Source organism: Myxine glutinosa, chromosome 3, assembly GCF_964187855.1.
Source record: "Myxine glutinosa chromosome 3, kmMyxGlut1.1, whole genome shotgun sequence".
Taxonomy (NCBI): Eukaryota; Metazoa; Chordata; class Myxini; order Myxiniformes; family Myxinidae; genus Myxine; species Myxine glutinosa.
In genome coordinates this window covers 16,432,653-16,458,117 of record NC_136263.1, presented here as the reverse complement: position 1 = coordinate 16,458,117, position 25,465 = coordinate 16,432,653, and the positions used below count along the sequence as shown (strand labels likewise).

At 42.7% G+C, this 25,465-nt stretch overlaps 1 protein-coding gene across 1 annotated transcript in view; it reads left to right on the top strand.

Annotated features, from left to right (window-relative positions):
• Positions 1–25,465, top strand: part of LOC137423802 (catenin alpha-2) — a 220,929-nt gene that overhangs the window by 132,018 nt on the left and 63,446 nt on the right. The window lies entirely within an intron of this gene.

The following is a 25,465-nucleotide window of genomic DNA, read 5'->3' as shown; positions in this document are numbered from 1 at the left end:
ACGTCCACATCCGTAGTCCCAATATTTGTGGACTCCGCGTATTCGTGGTTAATACAATGTGACCTGCTTCGACATCAGCGGCCATGTGCCCCATGTATTCGCGGTTTTTCGCGGGAGCAAAAAAAATCTTCCACGAACTGCGAACATAACCCTGTTCTAAAACGTATCTTCCAGCCTCGCACAAAGCATCTCGACATATGCAAAAAACATATCTTCAAGCATGACCTGCTTCTCCATTCCTCACATTTTCATGGCTTTTCGCGGCCGCATAAATATATTTTAGCCATGCTATTAGCAAGCTGCGCAGCAGGTAGCACCATTCACATTATAAACCTGCATTCACATACTCGTGCATTCACGGATCTGCATCTGGACTTTAACGAAAATCGAATCGGCTTGTTCTGGTCACTTAGCCAACTCAACAGGTTTTGTCATAATCTGTCCACATATTTTTTTAAATATAATGCTATATATAGTTTTTGGCCCTATCCCACAATGGTGAAAAATCGTCTCATAACCGGATCTTCACCAAAATCGAATCGAATCATTCTTGACACACACCCAACCTGTCCATCATGTTTTGTGTGAAGCCATTCATAACTTTGTGATATATACTGCTCAACGACAAACAGACAGGGGTGAAAACATAACCTCTGTCCACCTCCGGCAGAGATAAATATGACACTTTTCGTTTTTGACGTTGGTTTATAAGTTCTGCCGCTTCATGTTTGTCTTCGACTTGTACTGATAAATTCCACATCTTAGCATTGCGTAGCAACCGATAGCAATGTAAACCAAAAGGGCACTCGGTAGAGCGCATACCTCTGGAAGGCTGAATAGTTTACATTTTGTATCCCACCGATAGGCCGGATCTGTTGACCGGAAACGACATCTAATTGGCTTGTTCTTGTCATTTAACCAACTCGTCCACTAAGTTTTGTCATTATCCATGCACAACTTTTTGATACATCCTGCACACAGACAGACCGGGCTAAAAGCATTTTAACTTCCATGCATCATGTTGGAACATTTGGCAATAATAATTGCATTAATAATTACGCATTGTAATTCACATTTTACTTTACTAATTATTATATCTGTAAACTGCTAAATATAGAGCTCAATATCATGACTCCTTCGTTATTATCTGCGCCACCGAAGGTGGATAGAAGTTATGTTTTCACCCCTGTCTGTCTGTTTGTTTGTCTGCCTGTGAACAAGATATATCAAAAAGTTGTGGACGAATTAGGACGAAGTTTGGCAGAGACGTAGTGTATGTGACATGGACGAAATGATTACATTTTAGTGAAGATCCGCATTCGGATTCGGCCAGTAGAATTTTTAAAGTGATTCTTCACCATTGGGTTGATATTCATTCATTCATTCATTCATTCATTCATTTTCTTCACCATTGGGAGATCGGGGCAAAAACGATACATAGCAGGATATCTCAAAAAGTTGTGGACGGATTTGGATTAAACTTGGTGGACCGGTTGGGTGTCTGACAGGGACAAATAGATTCGATTTTGGTGAAGATCTAAATATGGATTTGGATATGAGAATTATTTAATTCTTAAGTGATTCTTCACCCTTGAGAGATCTGGCGAAAAGCGATATATAACATGATATTTAAAAAAGTTATGGACGAGTTATGAATAAATTTGGTGGACGAGTTGGTTTGGTGACGAGAACAAGCCGATTATATTTTGGTTCAGGTCCAAATCCAGTTCCGGCCTATCAGTGGGATTCAAAACGTAAACTGTTCAACCTGGCAGAGGTATGCTCTCCACTGAGTGCTGGTCTAGTTTACTTGATTTATTTAGCTGCTTGCAAAAGCAAGCATAATCCACTTCGTCAAATATGTTAAGTTCTTTCATAATCTACATATTCAAATATATATATGGTCAGCTTAATAATAATCATAAGTCGGGAGAGGACGATGGTTCACGAGCGAGCAGTATTCAATGACAAAGGACGGACTACAACTGAAACAGGCCCGGACAGGCCAGGCCCGGAAATGTCAAAACGAAGGTTACTGACCTTGAAATGCGATAGAAAATAATGTATAATCAGTTATGAGGTTAGTTAGCTACACAACACCGAAAATTCGGTGAAAAATGAAATGAAAAATAAATAAATAAATAAATGAATAGATAAATAAAATGAAAAATATAAAAATGAAAAATCGAGCTCCGTGGGGCTAGACACATGACATTGGCCTAACCAAATACCGAAACCCCTGTAGGATTCCACCAAACCCCTCGGAGAAGATGTAGCCTGAACTCAATTACCCCCTAAAAAGACATCTTTTTCGGGCGTGGCTCCGCCCACAATGGGCGCAATACGCCCACTCTAGGCAGGACACAACTAGATAATGATATCAACCTCCCACCCAAGTTTCATCAAGATCGGATGATATCATCGGGTAGTTATGCTGCGGACAGACAGACGCACACACATGACGAATGTAATGGTCACTTGATAACTCGTGGACCAATAATAATAATAATAATAATAATAATAACAAGAATAATAATAATAGAATGGTTTATTCAATTTCATGCATCACAACATCATGTCGAATTTCGCGTTAATTACATCATACAAGTAGATTAAACAAAAATTGGTTATTAAATTTATGATTTTTGAACATACCATACTCAAAAAATATTGCGATGAAATACAATCAGGATAATATATTTAAATTGGAGTTGAATAATTAATGAACATGATGAATTTTCACTAAACAATACAAGGATATCAGAAATTAATCGACAATACATAAAGTTGGAATAACCCTCCCCTGTCTCCCCCACCCCCTCCTAAAGTAGGTATTTGCTTTCTTCTCCGAAATTACACTCACTATTTCGATGAAACTTGACCACGTCCTTCATCACCCGTGATGCACCAATGTTTGTTTACGGCATAAAAAGATCATGGTCTAGGGGTGTCTGTGGGGGTTTGAGTGACTGTTGCTCCTGATCTAGGTGAGCTTTAGGACACGCGGTCCTATTTTTAATGTAAATGCCTAGAACTTTAGCCATGAATACATCCCTGAGCTCATGGTTCCCGATGCACACAATTGGGTCAGTTGGGGGATCTCACCGAAATGAAATATCCATTTTGACATGAAATATCCATATACGGTCAAATCCCATATTATTCCTTTGAGACCATTTCAAAAGGTTATTCGTTGTTAATTGTCTATTTGAGTGATTGGTTGGTTTTGGGTATCGGGATAACTTTGGTCAACTCAAATTATCCTCCGGCTACTCCAGGCACAGGTATTGACACGTGCTCCCGTTCACCTCCGGTTAAAACATGGATTTTGCCATACCTTGTTTAAGGGTCGGTACATTTCAGACACCGGACTCGCTTAAGATAATATACTCCCTTTTAGCTTCCACTAGACTTGATCTAACTTTACTTGTAAATCTTTTCCAATAGGGGATATACAGTCACGTGAAAAAGTAAGTACACCCCGTGTAAAGTTTTGATTTTTTCAACATATTTTAACATACAGCCATTTGATCTTCATTTCAACAATATTGATAGATAAAGGTGATATAATATAACAAATATCATGAAACATTTACATTTTGTAGTCCATTGTATAATTTAAATAAACATAAATGCAAATTTCGCATGTGGAAAAAGTAAGTACACCCTTGGCTCTAATAGGTGGAATTGCCCCCTTCGGCAGAAACAACCTCAAGAAGGCGTTTCTTATAACTGTCTACCAGTCTCTGACATCGACTGGGAGAAATTTTGCCCACTCCTCCATGCAGAATTCTTTCAGCTGTGCAATGTTTGAGGGGTTTCTTGCATGCACAGCTCGTTTCAAATCCCCCCACAACATCTCGATGGGATTTAGATCCAGGCTTGACTTGGCCATTCCAGAACCCTCCATTTCTTTATTTTCAGCCATTCCTTGGTGGATTTACTGGTATGTTTAGGGTCATTGTCATGTTGCAAGGTCCACCTTCGGTTGAGCTTCAACTTTCCGACAGATGGCCTCACATTATCCTGAAGCACCCTCTGGTACAATGAAGAATTCATAGTGGATTCTATGATGGTGAGCTGCCCAGGCCCTGATGCAGCAAAGCTGCCCTAAACCATAATATTTCCACCACCATGCTTTACAGTTGGTATCAGGTTCTTGTGGTCAAATGCTGTCTTTGGTTTTCACCAAACATGTCTTCTGGTACTGTGGCCAAATAGCTTTACCTTTGACTCATCTGTCCAGAGCACATTGTTCCAGAAATGCTGGTCTTTGCCTAGGTGTTCATTGGCAAACTTCAGTCTTGCCCTGATGTTCTTTCTGGACAGCAAAGGTTTCCTCCTGGCACACCTCCCATGTAGATCAAATTTGTGCAGCCTCTTTCTAATGGTAGACTCGTGCACATTGACATCAACAGTGGCAAGAGCTACCTGCAGGTCCCGTGATGACATTCTGGTGCTGTTAGGGACTTCTTTCAGCATCTTGCGGTCTGCTCTCGGGCTGAACTTGCTGGGGTGGCCTGGCCTGAACAAGATGGCAGTTGTTTGGAATCTTCTCCACTTGTAGATGATCTTCCGGACAGTCGAATGATTGATTTCAAATTGTTTGGAGATCTTTTTAAATCCCTTCCCAGAGTCGTAGGCATATATAACCCTTTCTGAAGGCCTCAAAGAGCTCGTTTGATCTAGGCATGGTGACGCCGCACACTTCAATAACAAAGAGCAAACCAAACTAAATGTCTGAGGTTCAAATAAGACAGGTTCCTCCAAGAACCTCTCTAACGATGTTCTAATCATTTGCATCTGAGCTGGTGCACCTGATTCTAATTTGAGGTATTTGAAGTAGTGATAAATGTCGGGGTGTACTTACTTTTTCCACATGCGAAATTTGCATTTATGTTTATTTAAATTATACAATGGACTACAAAATGTAAATGTTTCATGATATTTGTTATATTATATCACCTTTATCTATCAATATTGTTGAAATGAAGATCAAATGGCTGTATGTTGAAATATCTTGAAAAAGTCAAAAATGTACATGGGGTGTTCTTACTTTTTCACATGACTGTATGAATGGGGATTTGCCGTTTGATAATTAGTCACTTGATTTTAGGGCCCATCCATGGTTTTTGCATTGCCATCCATGGATTTTGCATTGCCATCCATGGTTTTTGCATTGCCATCCATGGTTTTTGCATTGCCATCCATGGATTTTGCATTGCCATCCATGGTTTTTGCATTGCCATTCATGGTTTTTGCATTGCCATCCATGGATTTTGCATTGCCATCCATGGTTTTTGCATTGCCATCCATAGTTTTTGCATTGCCATCCATGGTTTTTTCATTGCCATCCATGGTTCTTGCATTGCCATCCATGGTTTTTGCATTGCCATCCATGGTTTTTGCATTGCCATCCATGGTTTTTGCATTGCCATCCATGGTTTTTGCATCTGTGAAAACCTTCACATTGTGAATTGGCATTGCTCGTTACTTCTATCCAATCGTGATCATGCAGATACACTTACCGAAAGCTTGAATATCGCTGCTCGGCATTGGCCAGTTATGGTTTTCTGGTTTGTGGCGATATTGGGAACCAAAGTATCGTATAATGATCAGACAGGCCTATGGGAGAAGTAATTTGCACATTTCCATTCGTCATTAATATTAATAATGATCTTTTCCAACATTTTCTTTCCTTATTTTTATTATATCTGCATGTAAGATGCACCTCAGTATCTGCCACGGCACCCCCCTCCCGCATCCCCGCGACCTTTGCACCGTAAATTTCATTTAATAATTCGACTTTTTGAACACCTGTATTAAGTGTATGCGACAGGGTTAAGGTTGTGGGCATATAGTTCAAGTCATCATTGCCTTATTAGCATAAGATTCTCATTCTGCGTACCCTAAGCCATGCCAGGCTGAACCCTCTCTATGGCAGGAATGTCCTTCCTCAGAATTGGTGACCGGAACTACATAAATTATTCGAGGTGAGGCCTCAATAAATTCCTGTACCGTGTTGGCACTCTGGAATTTGTAATTTTAAACCCCTACGAATATAACCTAAAACCTTTGATAAGCTTAGATAAGCTGTACCTATATTTTCCTGCCACTGTGTGGTCTGCTTATCCCACATATCTACCGCCAATAGCAGATCCTGGTCCTTTGTATTGCAACATATGGCTGCAGATTTGCATCAGTTCTTTCAAAGGTGTGGAAGGGCCGCTTCTGTAGTTCCCCTGTAGGTTGGAGGAACGATTTGACTTCAGCCAGGTTAGCAGAAATAGCTCGCCACGCTTTCCAAAGGACACCATTTAACGTCCACAAACCAATCCCTGGAGACGGGACACCCATGTTAACATCCATCTGAGGGATGGTGCACACATTGATGCTTCGCTCCACATGCAAAACACCAGGATGACGATTTATATCTGGGGCTGAGATTTGAACCCGAATTAAACAGCTGAAGTGTGTGCAATCTTGAAACCTATCCTGCCAGTCTGTAATTCTGCCCAAAAATGGAAGAGCATAGTACGTCCATAAAATGGAGAAGATTGTCATGGGGACCGCAAGGCTAACCCCCGCTCTAGCAGGGAAAATGGCCTTTAAAATGCATGTTGTTGTTGTTGTATAGTACGTCCAATCTTGCTATTTTGAGGGAATCGAAGGTTAATTTTGGTGCTTTGCCACCACTGTTATTTTGAACTATGCTACTCTCGGGAACAACGCTTCTCTGAGAGCTATGACTTGTACGGAGGGATACTGTAGATGCAATTTCATGTAAAAGCTGAAATTCGACAAAAATGTGTTCTGTGTACTGTGTTCTTCCATTTTTGGGCAGAATTCCCCTGACTATTTTGTGCAAATCTTATAAAAGCAAAATAACTATTTAATGCTCGCTATCTCACTTTCATCATTAACCGATCCCTACTCCTATCCCCCAATAGGCCCATAGTTGTCCTAACCTTGCTCTGCAAAATAATGGCCACTTGGCCATATCCTTGGGAGCTCCTGTATGCTGATGACGTAGTGCTGATAGCCTAGAGTGTGGAAGACGTAATGGGTAAATATGCAGACTCCTAGCAACTCAGGAGGGTATGGAGGCCAGAGGATTGAAAGTGAATACAACAAAAACAAAAGCACTGATTAGTGGGGTGGGAGAAGGAACTGGGGGAAAGAAATGTGTAGGTGGCAACTCAATACTGTGTAAATACTGTAACTGCTGGGTGCACAAGAGGTGTAGTGGCATCAGGGGTAGACTCCAGGTGGTTCCTGACTTTAAATGTGCTGTCTGCACAGGTAAACAAGTGGCACCAGTCAGAGTGGAAAGATTAGTGTACGACAACAAATATAGTCACGTGAAAAAGTAAGTACACCCCATGTAAAGTTTTGACTTTTTCAACATATTTCAACATACAGCTATTTGAACTTCATTTCAACAATATTGATAGATAAAGGTGATATAATATAACAAATATCATGAAACATTTACATTTTGTAGTCCATTGTATAATGTAAATAAACATAAATGCAAATTTCGCATGTGGAAAAAGTAAGTACACCCTTGGCTCTAATAGGTGGTATTGCCCCCTTTGGCAGAAACAACCTCAAGTAGGCGTTTCTTATAACTGTCTACCTTTCTCTGACATCGACTGGGAGAAATTTTTACCCACTCCTCCATGCAGAATTCTTTCAGCTGTGCGATGTTTGAGGGGTTTCTTGCATGCACAGCTCGTTTCAAATCCCCCCGCAACATCACGATGGGATTTAGATCCGGGCTTTGACTTGGCCATTCCAGAACCCTCCATTTCTTTCTTTTCAGCCATTCCTTGGTGGATTTACTGGTATGTTTAGGGTCATTGTCATGTTGCAATGTCGACCTTCGGTTGAGCTTCAACTTTCCGACAGATGGCCTCACATTATCCTCAAGCACCCTCTGGTACAATTAAGAATTCATAGTGGATTCTATGATGGTGAGCTGCCCAGGCCCTGATGCAGCAAAGCTGCCCCAAACCATAATATTTCCACCACCATGCTCTACAGTTGGTATCAGGTTCTTGTGGTCAAATGCTGTCTTTGGTTTTCGCCAAACATGTCTTCTGGTACTGTGGCCAAATAGCTCTACCTTTGACTCATCTGTCCAGAGCACATTGTTCCAGAAGTGCTGGTCTTTGCCTCGGTGTTCATTGGCAAACTTTAGTCTTGCCCTGATGTTCTTTCTGGACAGCAAAGGTTTCCTCCTGGCACACCTCCCATGTAGATCAAATTTGTGCAGCCTCTTTCTAATGGTAGACTCGTGCACTTTGACATCAACAGTGGCAAGAGCTACCTGTAGGTCCCGTGATGACATTCTGGGGTTCTTAGAGAATTCTTCCAGCATCTTGCGGTCTGCTCTCGAGCTGAACTTGCTGGGGCGGGCCTGGCCTGAACAAGTTGGCAGTTGTTTGGAATCTTCTCCACTTGTAGATGATCTTCCGGACAGTCGAATGATTGATTTCAAATTGTTTGGAGATCTTTTAAAATCCCTTCCCAGACTCGTAGGCTTCTATAAACGTCTTTCTGAATGCCTCAGAGAGCTCTTTTGATCTAGGCATGGTGACGCCGCACACTTCAACAACAAAGAGCAAACCAAACGAAATGTCTGAGGTTTAAATAAGACAGGTTCCTCCAAGATCCTCTCTAACGATGATCTAATCATTTGCACCTGAGCTGGTGCACCTGATTCTAATTTTAGGTATTTGAAGTGGTGATAGATGTAGGGGTGTACTTACTTTTTCCACATGTGAAATTTACATTTATGTTTATTGAAATTATACAATGGACTACAAAATGTAAATGTTTCATGATATTTGTTGTATTATATCACCTTTATCTATCAGGTAAGCCTGGTGTTGGCTTAGCGGTTAGGGTGCCGTCTTGGGATCCTAGGATCCTGGGTTCGAATCCCGGTCGATCGCTGAATTAACGCCAGGGGGGTTGACTCAGCCTGTCATCCTTCCGAGGTCGGCAAATTGATTACCATCTTGCTGGGATGAACGATCACGGTGTGTACCCCGATTTAGAATAGGTACACCGTATCCCTGCGCATCGTAAGAGCGCGTCCTAGGGTTGGCGTCAGGAAGGGCATCCGGCCATAAAAACATTGCCTCAAACAGTGAACCATGAATCCATGATTGTCATGGGGCCCGCAAGGCTAGCCCCCGCTTTAGCGGGGAAAATGGCCTTAAAACGATCATTCATTCATTCATTCATATCACCTTTATCTATCAATATTGTTGAAATGAAGATCAAATAGCTGTATGTTAAAATATGTTGAAAAAGTCAAAACTTTACATGGGGTGTACTTACTTTTTCACGTGACTGTACCTGGAATGTGTAGATATATTTTGTTTCCTTGGTGATATGATTGCTGCAAGTGGTGGTGCAGAGGCAGCAGTGATTGTAAGAATTAGAAAGGGGTTCGAGGAAGTTTAGGGAGTTGTTACCCCTCCTCTCATCAAGGAGGATCTCTCTCTAACTAGAGGGAAAACTTCATGCAGCTTGTGTTCGAAGTGCGATGCTGTATGGCAGCGAAACCTTGGCGATCAAAAAGGAGGATGAACGGAGGTCTGAACGAAATGAAATGATAATTGTGAGATGTATGTGTAATGTGACGCCGAAGGATAGGAAACCAAATGTGGAACTTCGAGGTAGGTTAGTTGTCGAGAGCATCAGTGAGATCATGCATAGGGATAGGTTGAGGTGTTTCGGACACGTGGAAAGGATGGGGGAGGACAGCTGTTTGAAGAGGTGTACAAATATGAAGCTGAATGTAAGGAGAGCTCGAGGCCATCCAAGGAAAACATGGAAATGTGCTGCTGAGAAATTATCTCAAGGTTAAAGGACTAACAATAGGGGCAGCAACGGATCGTGCAGCCTGGAAAGCAGCCATGAGGAGAATCATGGCTTACACATGCAAGCATGGAAACGGCCGTAAAATGATGATGATGATAATGCTGATGATGATATTTTTGGCTTCCCTCGTATTCTTAACTCACCCCTGTTGGCCCCTGTGCTGTTCCAGTCCTACTGATTTTTTTTAAACCGAATTTGTAACCTAACCCTAACCCTAAAACATGTTGATTGCCCTCCTGGTAGCTTGCCCCAATATACACTACATGGCCAAAAGTATGCGGACATCTCTTATAATTGGTGGATTCGGCTGTTTCGGCCACACCCATTGCTGACAGGTATATATAATCAAGCACACAGCCATGCAATCTCCATAGACAAACGTTGGCAGTAGAATGGGCCGTACTGAAGAGTTCAGTAACTTTCAATGTGACACCGTCATCGGATGCCACCTTTCCAACAAGTAAGTTCGTCTAATTTCTGCCCTGCTGGAGCTGCCCCGGTCAACTTTAAGTGCTGTTATTGTGAAGTGGAAACGTCTCGGAGCAACAACAGCTCAGCTGTGAAGTGGTAGGCCACACAAGCTCACAGAACGGGACCACCGAGTGATGAAGTGTGTAGCGCATAAACATTGTCTGTCCTCGGTTGCAACACTCACTACCGAGTTCCAAACTACTTCTGGAAGCAACATCAGCACAAAAACTGTTCGTCGTGAGCTTCATGAAATGGGTTTCTATGGCCGAGCAGCCACACACAAGCCTAAGATCACCATGAGCAATGCCAAGCATCGGCTGGAGTGATTTAAAGCTCGCCGTCATTGGACTCTGGAGCAGTGGAAAAACGTTCTGTCGAGTGAAGAATCACGCTTCACCATCTGGCAGTCGGCCGGACGAATCTGGGTTTGGCGGAAGCCAGGAGAATGCCACCTCCCCGAATGCATATTGTCAACTGTAAAGTTTGGTGGAGGAGGAATAATGGTCTGGGGCTGTTTTTCATGGTTTGGATTAGGCCACTTAGTTCCAGTGAAGGGAAATCTTAACGCCACAGCATACAATGATATTCTAGACGATTGTGTGCTTCCAACTTTGTGGAAACAGTTTGGGGAAGGCCCTTTCCTGTTTCAGCATGACAATGCCCCCATTCACAAAGCGAAGTCCATACGGAAATGGTTTGCCGAGATCGGTGTGGAAGAACCTGACTGGCCTGCACAGAGCCCTGACCTCAACCCCATCAAACACATTTGGGATGAATTGGAACGCCGACTGCGAGCCAGGCTTAATCGCCCAACATCAGTGCCCGACCTCACTAAATGCTGAATTCTGGCTGAATGGAATCAAATCCCTGCAGCAATGTTCCAACATCTAGTGGAAAGCCTTCCCAGAAGAGTAGAGGTTGTTATAGCAGCAAAGGGGTGGGGGGGGGGGGGGGCAGCTCCATATTAATGCCCATGATTTTAGAATGAGATGTTCGACGAGCACGTTACGGATCTGATCTTCGGGTGTCCACATACATTTGGTCATGTAGTGTGCATATACATTATATATATACAGTCACGTGAAAAAGTAAGTACACCCTAAGGTAAAGTTTTGACTTTTTCAACATATTTCAACATGCAGCTATTTGATCTTCATTTCAACAATATTGATCGATAAAGGTGATATAATATGACAAATATCATGAAACATTTACATTTTGTAGTCCATTGTATAATTTAAATAAACATAAATGCAAATTTCGCATGTGGCAAAAGTAAGTACACCCCTATATTTATCACTACTTAAAATACCTAAAATGAGAATCAGGTGCACCAGCTCAGGTGCAAATGATGAGAACATCGTTGGAGAGGATCTTGGAGGATCCTGTCTTATTTAAACCTCAGACATTTAGTTTGGTTTGCCCTTTGTTGTTGAAGTGTGCGGCGTCACCATGCCTAGATCAAAAGAGCTCTCTGAGGCCTTCAGAAAGAAGGTTATAGATGCCGACGAGTCTGGGAAGGGATTTAAAAAGATCTCCAAACAATTTGAAATCAATCATTCGACTGTCCGGAAGATCATCTACTAGTGGAGAAGATTCCAAACAACTGCCAACTTGTTCAGGCCAGGCCGCCCCAGCAAGTTCAGCCCGAGAGCAGACCGCAAGATGCTGAAAGAAGTCTCTAAGAACCCCAGAATGTCATCACGGGACCTGCAGGTAGCTCTTGCCACTGTGGATGTCAAAGTGCACGAGTCTACCATTAGAAAGAGGCTGCACAAATTTGATCTACATGGGAGGTGTGCCAGGAGGAAACCTTTGCTGTCCAGGAAGAACATCAGGGCAAGACTAAAGTTTGCCAATGAACACCGAGGCAAAGACCAGCACTTCTGGAACAATGTGCTCTGGACAGATGAGTCAAAGGTAGAGCTATTTGGCCACAGTACCAGAAGACATGTTTGGCGAAAACCAAAGACAGCATTTGACCACAAGAACCTGATACCAACTGTAAAGCATGGTGGTAGTAATATTATGGTTTGGGGCAGCTTTGCTGCATCAGGGCCTGGGCGGCTCACCATCATAGAATCCACAATGAATTCTTCATTGTACCAGAGGGTGCTTGAGGATAATGCGAGGCCATCTGTTGGAGAGTTTAAGCTCAACCGAAGGTGGACCTTGCGACATGACAATGACCCTAAACATACCAGTAAATCCACCAAGGAATGGCTGAAAAGAAAGAAATGGAGGGTTCTGGAATTGCCGAGTCAAAGCCGGGATCTAAATCCCATCGAGATGTTGTGGGGGGATTTGAAACGAGCTGTGCATGCAAGAAACCCCTCAAACATCGCACAGCTGAAAGAATTCTGTATGGAGGAGTGGGCAAACATTTCTCCCAGTCGATGTTAGAGACTGGTAGACAGTTATAATAAACGCCTACTTGAAGTTGTTTCTGCCAAAGGGGGCAATACCACCTATTAGAGCCAAGGGTGTACTTACTTTTTCCACATGCGAAATTTGCATTCATGTTTATTTAAATTATACAATGGACTACAAAATGTAAATGTTTCATGATATTTGTTATATTATATCACCTTTATCAATATTGTTGAAACTAGGGCATGCCCGTACTATATATATATCTAAAATTATATCCCCCCCCTCTATTTACATGAAATGGTTTGGTCCAAAGCGAACGGCTTGCGAGTGGTGACAATCCCCCCCCTCTATTTACATGCAATGGTTCGGTCCAAAGCGAACGGCTTCCGGAGTTTGGTAAAGAAATCGCCATCGCGTACACAAACGCGCAGGAAAGCGAATGAATCGCAAATTCGTTTTTATTAGTTGTAAAACATAGTTTAACGCCAACATAGTTTGCAAACGTGAAATAAATGAATACGCTCTCAAATGTGCCATCCGAGGCAGAGTGTGCCCGCCACGTTCGGCACACGCGATCGTTCGCTGCTCTCTGATTGGTTGAATCGTTTTTTGTACATAGCTCGGTAAGTAATTGTCCGATTAATATGAAACCTTGAAAAGGCACATCCTCGGGTCCCCAGCAATATACCTGGCAAGTTTCAAGTATATCGGACCGGTAGTTGTCGAGAAACAGCGGTCACAGACAAACAAACAAACGTACAGACAGACAGACAGAGATTACTGGAATTATAGATAGACTAGGGCATGCCCGTACTATATATATGCCCGTACTATATATCTATCTAAAATTATATCCCCCCCCTCTATTTACATGAAATGGTTTGGTCCATTCGCAACGCCAAAGCGAACGGCGAACGGCTTGCGAGTACAGTGACAATCCCCCCCCTCTATTTACATGAATGGTTTGGTCCATTCGCAACGACCACAGAACCCCCCCCTCTATTTACATGAAATGGTTCGGTCCAAAGCGAACGGCTTCCGGAGTTTGGTAAAGAAATCGCCATCGCGTACACAAACGCGCAGGAAAGCGAATGAATCGCAAATTCGTTTTTATTAGTTTTAAAACATCGTTTAACGCCAACATAGCGCCAACATAGTTTGCAAACGTGAAATAAATGAATACGCTCTCAAATGTGCCATCCGAGGCAGAGTGTGTCCGCCACGTTCGGCACACGCGCTAGTTCGCTGCTCTCTGATTGGTTGAATCGTTTTTTGGACATCGCTCGGTAAGTAATTGTCCGATTAATATGAAACCTTGAAAAGGCACATCCTCGGGTCCCCAGCAATATACCTGGCAAGTTTCAAGTATATCGGACCCGTGGTTGTCGAGAAACAGCGGTCACAGACAAACAAACACACAGACAGACACACACACACACAGAGATTACTGGAATTATAGATAGATGAAGATCAAATAGCTGTATGTTGAAATATGTTGAAAAAATCAAAACTTTACATGGGGTGTACTTACTTTTTCACGTGACTATATATATATATATATATATATATATATATATATATATATATATATATATATATATATATATATATATATATATATATATGTATGTATGTGTATATATGTATGTATATATGTATGTATGTGTATATATGTATGTATATATATGTATGTATATATATATGTATGTATATATATGTATGTATATATATGTATGTATATATATGTATGTATATATATGTATGTATATATATGTATGTATATATATGTATGTATATATATATATGTATATATATATATATGTATATATATATAATATATATACATACACACACAGGGTGAGTCAAAAGTAGCGCCCGATATATATATATATTTCTGTCAGTTGATTGTTTGTTTGCCATTTGTATTACAGTGTACAAGAAGGTATAAATAAATAAATGACATGTTTATCTAACCATTTATTAGGGGGAAAATTATTGCTGAAGTGTACCAAGCTGTTTTACTTGCAATTTTCAAAGTGCCCTCCCTCGTTCTTGCAGCTATTAACTTTTTTGCAGTGGCTACCGACCCTGTTGCTTCAAATTTCCCGACAATCAATCGTATGTTTCTTCCCTGGGGTGGGTTAATATCGAATTCCTGTGCCAAACGGCGTGCCGCCATCGTTGGTTGTTCATTACATTTGTAGTAATGTTTCACGGCCGCAATGCGTCGATTCATTGAAAGGTAATTCATGGTTCAATTTGGTGCAACTTCAGTAACTTTCCAAACTCTCAGCAATAATCTGCAAAACAAAAACAAAAATAAATAAAGTAAGAAAATTAATAATCTGTAAGACAATTATTAACAACATGACATCCCAGAAAGAATCTGACAGCCGAGAAAACAGAAATCGGGCGCGGGCGCTTCTTTTGATTCACCCTGTATATATATATATATATATATATATATATATATATATATATATATATATATATATATATATGTATACATATATATATATGTATATATATATATATATATATGTATGTATATATATATATATATATATATATATATATATATATATATATATATATATATATATATATATATATGTATACATATATATATATGTATATATATATATATATATATATGTATGTATATATATATATATATATATATATATATATATATATATATATATATATGTATGTATATATATATATATATATATATATATATATATATATATATATATATATATGTATGTATATATGTGAAGAATCAGCTCTTCGTTTGCAAAAGAAGTCCACAATAGCCTGGAATGGCGCAGCTTTATTAAAAACCAACTTATACAGATCCGGAGGAGGCCAAGACATCTATAGCAAGAGCCAGTCTCATGCCACGTCAAGCCTTCCTGAAAACGCATTGATTCTCATTCACTTATATACGAATACGATTATCCGAAAATCTCCGAGAGAACAAACAAAACTGGGAGAGGTTCCTCCCCGGTGGGCCAAGCCCCCACCGTCATCCGCCCTGTTATTCGGGGGAGTCAGCCCTTCCTTATCATTCGGACCAAATGTTTCTCTGGGCTCCGAGAAAACAGAAATGTAACTCACAAAGAGAAGAGTGTATGCTTAGCCAAACAAACCCATATATTTTATGGGTTTGTGTACATGAGTAATTCAAAGCATGTTTATACAGAGTCATGCGTTGCTGTGATTAAAACAAAATATATATGGTTAACGATAGGTTCATGTCATTCTACTAGCATTACGCAAAAACACGCGCATGTGGGCGTGGTTTTACGACCAGCCTCGAAAAAAGCACACGTATACAATTGTCCAGCATGACCTCATTTTAAGCCTTTCCTCATCCAAAACTAAAACGAAGCAAAAACCCTTTATTAACTTTATGAAATTAGCATTTTTAAACATCATATAAATCATAACACATTAGCAACCAACGTCTATAACTGAACTTTAGGCAATAACAAATCTACTACTTGACATTCCTTCCTCTTGTCTCGTCGAGACAAAGTATCTTAAGAGACAACGTGCCACATTGGGCTTTATTGAAAAATAATTGTGTAATGCGGGTATTGAAAAAATAATTGTGTAATGCGGGTATCTCCCAAGGGCATATCGTGCGCCCAAAGCGCCTCGCCCGTGCATTTGGCGAACGTGTCGTGTGGTGCGTGCTCGGAGCCTGAGGGCTCAGAACATGAAAGTCCATTAACGTTTCGGATCCACAACGAAGGCGTCTGGTCCAGATGAGGTTCTGCTCCGCCAGAGGGCCCGTCACCTCCCCTGCGGAACTTGCTCCCCCCACCCTTTGCAGACTCAGTCCTTGCAGATCTTCGAAGTTAATCAACGATCATGCCCATGAGGTCCCTCACGTGCTGCTGTTCTGGGGAATACATAATATTGTCAGTATCTTGTGTCTCAATTTCCTGGTCAGGGTACAGAGCGTAAAAAATCCGATTCACTTGAAGCATTTGAACTTAATACATATGAAGCAAAGAGAGGAACTTCCTTTTATGTCAAAGTCTCCCTTGGGCGCCTGGTCGGCTTGCGGGTCTAGGATATCCACGTCGGGTCCCTCGACCGCCAGACCCAGCGTCGCAATCAGATCCATAGTTGGGTTTTAAAGGGGGCGTGCAGCTGTCAGCTTGTAATACATAAGCAGCGTTAGCCAGTACACGCAAGGGGTTTATAGCACAAGTATCACAGTCATCACATACACCGTTACAGGCAGCAGCCAGTTCCCACATGGGATCCACACAAGTATCACAGTTGCCACAAAATTCAATGCAATTTTCTGGAGCGCCGGTCGCAACTGCCTTGTTGAAGGACCCGTTCAGGTCGACGGCCTCTGTGGTCAGAGCCATAGTTGTTGTCGGCGGCTTCTTCACTTTCCATCCTGTAAAATACTTTCTCATACAGAGGAGGACTAGAGATTTCATTAGTGCCCCCCAAATTACTACCCCGATTATCACAGCCAGTGCGGTCAATAACCACTTCACTATGGTGCCCGTCCATCCCTGGAACCAGTCAGTGAGCCAGCTAAATGTATAAGAATTTTCGCGCGCGATCCGATCGATCGTCAGGGCGTGGCTAGTTTCCCTTAGTCTCACTTCTGCATCACCATTGTACGCATGTGAATTACCGTGTCCAATAGTATGTCATGAGCCGTAGCGGTGTCGTTTGCCACCTTTTCTAGGGCCAAAGCCAATTTATCTATCCGGAAACTATCCATGACTGTGCCCGCTCCTGGGAAGAAGAAACCAAACACCTTTTCCCCTAGGCTCCCGTGTAGTTTAGTGGTTCCATCTTCGTTCATGACTGACCTCTTATAACGCCTGTCCAAGGACTTTGGGTCTAGCTCATCCAGTATCTCAACGTCAGGAAGGACTGAACCCAGATAACATGTGCCCCCCCAATTATTTGGTAAATAGGGGTAAGCCTTGTCGCCGCATATAAACATTGTCCCATGGGGTGGGACCAGGTGGGTGGATAAGCACTGGAGTCCCTTTACCACCCCATTAATCCTACTAACCCCCCTAGAGAATGTTATAGCCGTTATGTTGTGGTTGTGTTTATCTTGCAGTACTATTCGTAATGTAATCCCCGAGCTCCCTTGTCCCAGCTTCCCGGGGAGAGTGTAGGCGCATTCTGATTCTCCCATACGCAAGTGGCCGGAACCCTGGAGGCAGACCTTCCCTTTCTGTGGTTTGACCCAGACGGGGGCAGGCCTCTCGGCCACATGGGCAATCATTGACGGGCGATAATTAAATTGTCGATTGCAACTCTTGCCGTTGTCAACCCCTTCTCTTTCCAGCGTGGTGACTAAACATGGGGAATCGATAGGTTGTGAGCAGAGGTCATTGAGGGACAGAGGTAGCACTATCATGTGTATTCCTGTGGTGCCTGCTTGGGGAAAGCGCATGCACGACCAGCAGTGTGTCCTATTTTGAATTGTTGCCACTTCCCTGGCCACTTTCCAATATGTGTTTTCACCCTTCTTTGGGGCCTTATTCTGGGGTTGTGGCGTGAGTATGTATTCGATGCATGGTATGTAGTTCTTTTCGCCACCGGCCGCGCCAGGGGTCCAGACGCTGCACCGGACCTGCATGGTCATGTCTTTCCCTAGGCGTGTGCGTGTTTGTAGCTTAAAATCAGGGGTTCCCCATTGGTATCCTGGTTGGGCCAAGGTCTTAATGCTAGCTTGCCCGTCTTCCCGGAACTCTCGTTGCTTTTGTAGTATCATGCCAACGCGTCCAGGCCCTGCCGACAGTGCTAGCCAATTTATGTTCACCCAATTTGTGTGCAGGGCTTTCTGTTCGAAACATGGTAGTGATACTCTTTGTCCCCATGTTACGGTGAGGTGTCGGGTTTCGTTTTCGCATCTATTGGAATCGGAGTTTCCCCTAGCTGCTGTCGCTATCAATAGTATTGTACCTATGATTAGGCCCATCCTTACTGTGGTTGCTGTGGTGTAGTGTCTGGTGCTTGTATGGCCAACTTACAGTGCGTGGCGTGGATCCACGAAGTCTTGCCCTCGCAAAAGACTGCCGTTGGTGTAGTCAGCAACACCTGGACTGGTCCCTTCCACCTTGGTTCCAAGGCGTTCTTGCAGGTGAAGTGCTCCACGAACACCTGGTCTTTTTCCTCTGGTGGAACACCTGGTCCACAAGTCTCCTGGGAGCGCCTGGTCTACAGGTCTCCAATTCATAGATTCAATTCATTCAATTCATAGTTTCATAGAACACCTTTTCTCCAATTTCCTAATCCACTTTTTTCAAGTGGATCCAATTTTATCCAATATTCAATTTTTAAATTCAATCCCATTTAATCCAGTCCAATTCAAATTAAATTCAATCCTTCTCTCAGCATCCCATTACCTGTTTCCAACATCAATAAAAATAAAATTATAAAATTAATAAAAAATCAATCATCTCAACTCTCAAATCGAATCAAAAAATAAAAATAAACGAAAATTACTTCAGCGAGAGTTTCAACTAGAATTAACACAAACAAACCACCATTAACCTCCATTAACACAAACAAACCACCATTAACCTCCATTAACCTCCCCCTATTATTTATTTATTTTCACGAATAAACAAATAATAGAAATAACCTGGTCTACTTCCAATTTCAATTCTGGTCAGTTCTGGTGTCTGGTCACACACAATGTTTTCCTCACCCACTGTGATTCGCTCAAAATAGATTCTCACTGTTATGTCTGAAATTCGTCTCATGAAAACCCATTCAAGAGTCCGGTGTGACAGACAGCCAAACACATAGACACGCCGAAGACCCCAGGGTACCCATCAAACTAGCTTGTCCGCAGATCCACAACACAGCGAAACATGTAACTTTACTAAAATAATCACTTACTCATAACTAATACTCATAATAACTCATAATTACTTATGTAATTACTCATACCAATACTTACTTAAAATAATGTAATATCCCAATCTTCACCCCCTATGCAAATCGAAGCACCCCGGACAACCCACAACCAATATCAACCACTGTAGCCGTCTTCCCCTCCAGGCAGCCACACACAGCCACATACATCTCCACCCACGTCACACAAGACAACAGCCAACCAGTGTGTCCACCACACAGAAACCTTTGGCAATGCAACAACCGAACTCCCAGACAACCAACAACGAAACCCAATCCATCTCCATGGCTCATCAAGCAGTTCCAACTTAATCCAGCTTCACATACCGATTTCCCCAAAAACTCGTGAAACTTCACCCCCATTCTGGAAAAACCCTGGACTAAACCCTGACACCCTAAATAACTTCAGACCCATCTCCAACCTACCCTTTCTGTCAAAAGTTTTGGAACGTGCTGTGGCCACTCAACTCAAACATCACCACTCTGCCAATAACCTGTATGAAACATCCCAATCCGGATTCTGCTCCAGCCACAGTACTGAAACTGCTCTCCTCAAAATCACCAGCGACCTTTTCTCTCCTCTGATGCCGGCAACCTCAACATTTTCATCCTCCTCACCTCAACGCCTCCTTTGACATCATCAATCACGCCATCCTCCTCACCCTGTTTAGACCAGCTTGTGCCTATTAAACCCAAATCAGTTCACTCCCAAGCTTCACATGGACCACCTACTACTCTCAAATTATCCACTCTGGCTCCGGAATCCCAAAAGCACTCTTCTCTACAATAAACAAACTAAATAAACAAACTTTACAACGTGAACAAACTCCTCAGCGCCCTGGATACCGCCACCTGTCATTCAGAGTAGACAACAGCATCTCCTTTCTGGCTTTCAGCATCTCCTTTCTCCTTTCTGGCATCCAAATGAAATTCTGGCTTCAAATCAACTTCCTCGAACTTAACTATGATAAATCTAAATTAATCTTCGTTTGCCCACAACCACTCACCAAATTCACCCATAACTTTGCCCCCAACATCGATGGTCATTTGAACACAAATTGAACAAAATTAATCGAACAAAACACTTCCATTAACTCGACATTCTTTTCACAGCACAAAGTTCACTTGAACATCTTTTTCCTGGATACTCCCTCTTTATTTTTATACCATACCATGCTTCTCCATGGAATAGTCCACCACTCATATAAATAATCATAAGAGTTCTGCGAAACATCTCCATCTTTAAAACTTAGCCAACCAATTTTAAACCACATGTTTCCCCCCCAAAAAACAAGTCACATTCTTTGTATATTGCCAACATTGTTCATCGTTTAAGTATCATCCAGAACTAAATTTTTTATAAACCATCAACTTGTAGATGCATTTATTTATATCCCATTAACCCAAGAACTCTCAATTGCTTGGTTATATTTTAGTAATGTCATATATCCATATTTCTTTTCCAAAATGTTCCTGATATACACATTAATCCCATCTGTCTTTGTTTCCAGATCAACTCAAATCAGGAAATCAACACAAATCCTTATTACCTCCAATCAATTCAAAATTAAATCAACAATTCAAAACCAGATCGGATCAGCGATCAGAAATCACTTTTCCAATCAACACATTCCAAGCAACAATTCATTCAAAGACCAAGCTTAAAAACACAACTCTCATCTTACTGTGACAAATAAGCAACCAACCTACTTCACACTAAAACAAATAACTTTTCATCACCCCTTTCTTCTCCACCGCCTCTTACACTTAAACAGATCATAATTACTCACTCATACACTGTTGCCCATCACCCAGTTGCCCCAGACCCAAACACAGGTTTGAAATCCCAGTAGGTTGTTCTTCAATCCCAACCATCATGTGATCCCAACATCTCTCCATTTATTTCGTTCCTCATGGGGTTGGTGTTTTATGGCCTTTACCTCTTACCCAATCACACTGCACATTATTCCCCGTCCTTGATGGATAATTTTACATCCAGATGGGCACAGCATCCCATTTTTGGCGACCCAGCCCTAAAACAAGCCCCTGGACTCCTTGCAGGCTGGACCAAAACCCCCGGACGAAGTTGCATCCCAGTACTGACTCTGCTGCCTTCTTGCAAACTACTTCAACTCCATGAATTTTACATGTTTCGTGAACGGAACAAAGCACTCTGTAATCGTCAGATTGAAACTGCCCCAAACCCGTCCATATAAACTCCATTGTTGTCCTGTCCATCTCTCTGTGTTACATTTACATTTTGTGACTCACAGCTCCTGCCTCCATGGAACAATGACGCCTGAGCACTCAATTAGCCCTCCCAGTACCAAAGACTTACAATCAGACCGACAGACAGACAAATAACAGAGGCATGTCGCCAGCCCCAGCACAGGACATCACCTTTCCGGGCAGGCACAATATAATCCACAGCATCGAAATGCCAATTTCTATCCGGAGCCTCGCAAAGCCAAAATCCATGCATGCGTGCTCCATCATGCAACCCGATCTGTACTCGGTGCGCCCGGCGCCCCCTATAATCAGTGAGTTATAATAACCACAATATCTCTGGCACCCAACTCGTGATACCACAATTTAATCCACGTTACTTGCATCTCTTCATCCTCACAAATGTCCTCCATTTAACGTGACTCAAATCCATCTCAAATCCCCACCGCTCGGCCCGGTTAAATTAAATTCCAAGCGTACTGTACCTGACGCTTCCACAACAACAAAAAACTCGATATTCTCTGTCCACTAATTATGTACATGATTTTGGTTTTACCCACAATATAATGTCCCGATATTCTCCAGATTTAAGTCCTATATATCCTGTCGTTAAAGCAACACCCTGTAGACTGACTCCGCCTGTCGTTCTTCCAAGGTTAGTGAATTACCTCTGACCTTTCCCTTGCATATCTCGAACAAAGGTCAACTAAACTTTAAAAGGTCAAACTTCGAATTGGGGTAACCAGCGCTTTATTTTTCCGCAAATAATACAAGTCCGGCGTCATTCCCTGCAAGAACCACATCCAGACAGACAAATGACCCTTATTGAGGCTCTACATCGCAAAATGCTAGCTCCTACGAATCCAACAACCGTCACAATCCGTCCAGGAACTTCCGTACGAGGCGTGCTTCACAATGCAGCACCTCTCTACCTGGTGCACCTTTCGCAAATCCCTCCTCGTTCGCACAACGCTTCATCAACACACCTCCTCGCGCCCACACCTTGGCACAAGCCACACCACATACCGACAGTTGAAACCTCAACCGTCCTCCTTCCTCGGATCAGCGTTCTGTTGAAACGTGACATTTCTGCTCAAATTATTGAATTTCCAATTTTAATAACTTAACCTTACCAGCATACTAAATCTGTGTCCGCATCGATCAACACAAATGCCTCGATGCATCTTCCAGCCGCCACTCCGCACTGTACCTTACTGTATGAACAAGACTTCCTGTTGGAACTTGGCTCCGGAAATTAATTACTCTGTCTTGAAATCGTTTATTTTAGCCATCTTAAATAAATCCATCCATCTATCCATCTTATAAATCCATCTTAAATAAAAATCCATCTTATAAGTAACGTATTCGTCCTGTGACATTGCCTGGCATATATGTCGCAGCCGGCCACTATTCCGACATGGCTCGTCTGACATGAACGTCCGACATCCAGCAAAGTCGAAATGACCCACAATGCATTTGGGCACACATCCTCCTCTGAGAGTGGGCGAGTTATCGCCAGCACTCTGAGCAAATCTCATACAGCACACCCGTGACTCGCGGCTCGCTCGGCTCCTGTCTGAACACCCAATATCCCTCTACCCAAACTTCCACGGAGCCGCACGGCGGAAACACAGGTTTGTACCACACTTTAGTTAAACGAACATTGCCAGGATTCTCGGATAGACGTTTAATTTCACAACACACATGACAAAAATCCGATTTAAATTCAGAGATCGCCGATCGACCTGGCACAACCATCTCAACGCGACGACGCCACGCCGCCCCCCGTCTTGGCGCGCACCCTCGTGCCTCCACACGAATCCCAACACTCCCTGCACGCCGCTCTATTCGCGTTCGCGGCGGGGTTTACCTTACGTTGGGACATGCAGTCGGCTGTCATAACAAAGTGCGAAAAGCTGTCATAACAAATCTGCGACCTGACATGTAGTGAGTTGTCAGAACATTGAGCTGTCAGAACTCATCCCTAGCTCGTAAACATCGCAAAAAAACAGGATCTCCGACGCTTGACCTCTCTGACCCAAAATGCACTATATGACACCAATTCAAAGGTGAGCTGCCTCAGCGATACATCCCACACATACAATCCACAATATCTGCCATTGAATGAACTCTTCGATTCAAGTAAAACACACATATTGATTCGAATTCTGAATTTAGCGAAAAAAAACAGCCCATCCTGCAACCATCTCCAAGAAACCCGCTTCATATCAACAGTAGGTCGACAAGGGCACTCCGAGTGCTTTCCTGACCCGATTTATATCAATTCGCTTCCCAAACAACTCCCAAACAGATGAAAATCCGGACTCAGTTCAGGACCTCGCCTGTTCTCTCGGATAGACGCTAAAATGGACATTCCCGGCCTGAATTTCCCGCACGTCGAGCAGATCACTTACAAAGCTTCACACCGAAACCCTCTGCTTTGCATATGTCATACAGACAAATACATTGGCTAGATACACACGTCAATTAACATCCCAATATACATTCATTCCTCATTCATATACTCATAGAAGTCTCCCAGACTTCGCGCGAAACTCAGATCGACTCAAATCATGCCTTTCTCCAGCCACTCCCAAACAATCTTTGCTCATTCATGTTACGTCTCTCATTCAAGGAAAAGGATTTTTGGGACTGGTTGGACGGGGGGTGGGTTGAGGTGAAAAAAGGGAAGGCAGGGCGGGGTGTTGGGGTGTTGCCTAGAGCCCTGGGACTGAGCTCAGGTCTTGGGGGGGGGGTGGGGGGTGTTGCCTAGAGCCCCGGGACTGAGCTCAGGTCTTGGGGGGTTGGGGGGTCTTGGTCTGGTATCTGGTCCAGCGGCATCACTCGCTGTTTTACTTGTTTAACTGCTTACTTAATTGTCCTCTGTCCTGTAGCTTCAATAACTATAGCTACAATGCTTAAAATTTCAATATTTCAAAAACCATTCCTGTCCTTCTCACCCTGTGGCCACCTGGCCCATTTCCTGTGAGCTTATTTATTTTCTCTTGTCCACCAGGTCCTGGCCTGTTTCTATCTGGACCTCTGTTGCTTTGGCCTTCTATCTAAGTTTAGCCACAGCCCTTCGTTCCCTGGCATGCAATGGCATACCCCATCTTGTCTCTGGGCTGTTCCTTCCTGGAAAAATCTTGGCCACCTGGCTTCAGCCTATATGGCTGTCCGACCTCATTTTCCCCTCCTGGTGCTAACTGTAACTTTAAGCTTACTGTTAAGTCCTTCCTGGTTTATCCTTACTTGTTTATCCTGGCTTTAACAAAACCACGTCATTCTGAGGCCTAAATGAGCCTTTACTTACAATTTCTGTTCGAGTGCAGACAGCGCGGAAGACAAGGAGACTGAACCCGCGCGAGGGAGGAAGGTACGAATTTGGAATAATAGCCCTCTGATATAAAACAACTCCCACCTTTAATCAAATCAACGTGCCGGCGCCGGCCTCAGGTCAGCCTTCCTCCTGTCCCTCGGGCTCCGTTTCCCGTCCTCCGCGTCTGTTGACACCCCACTCCTGGTACCATCTGTGAAGAATCAGCTCTTCGTTTGCAAAAGAAGTCCACAATAGCCT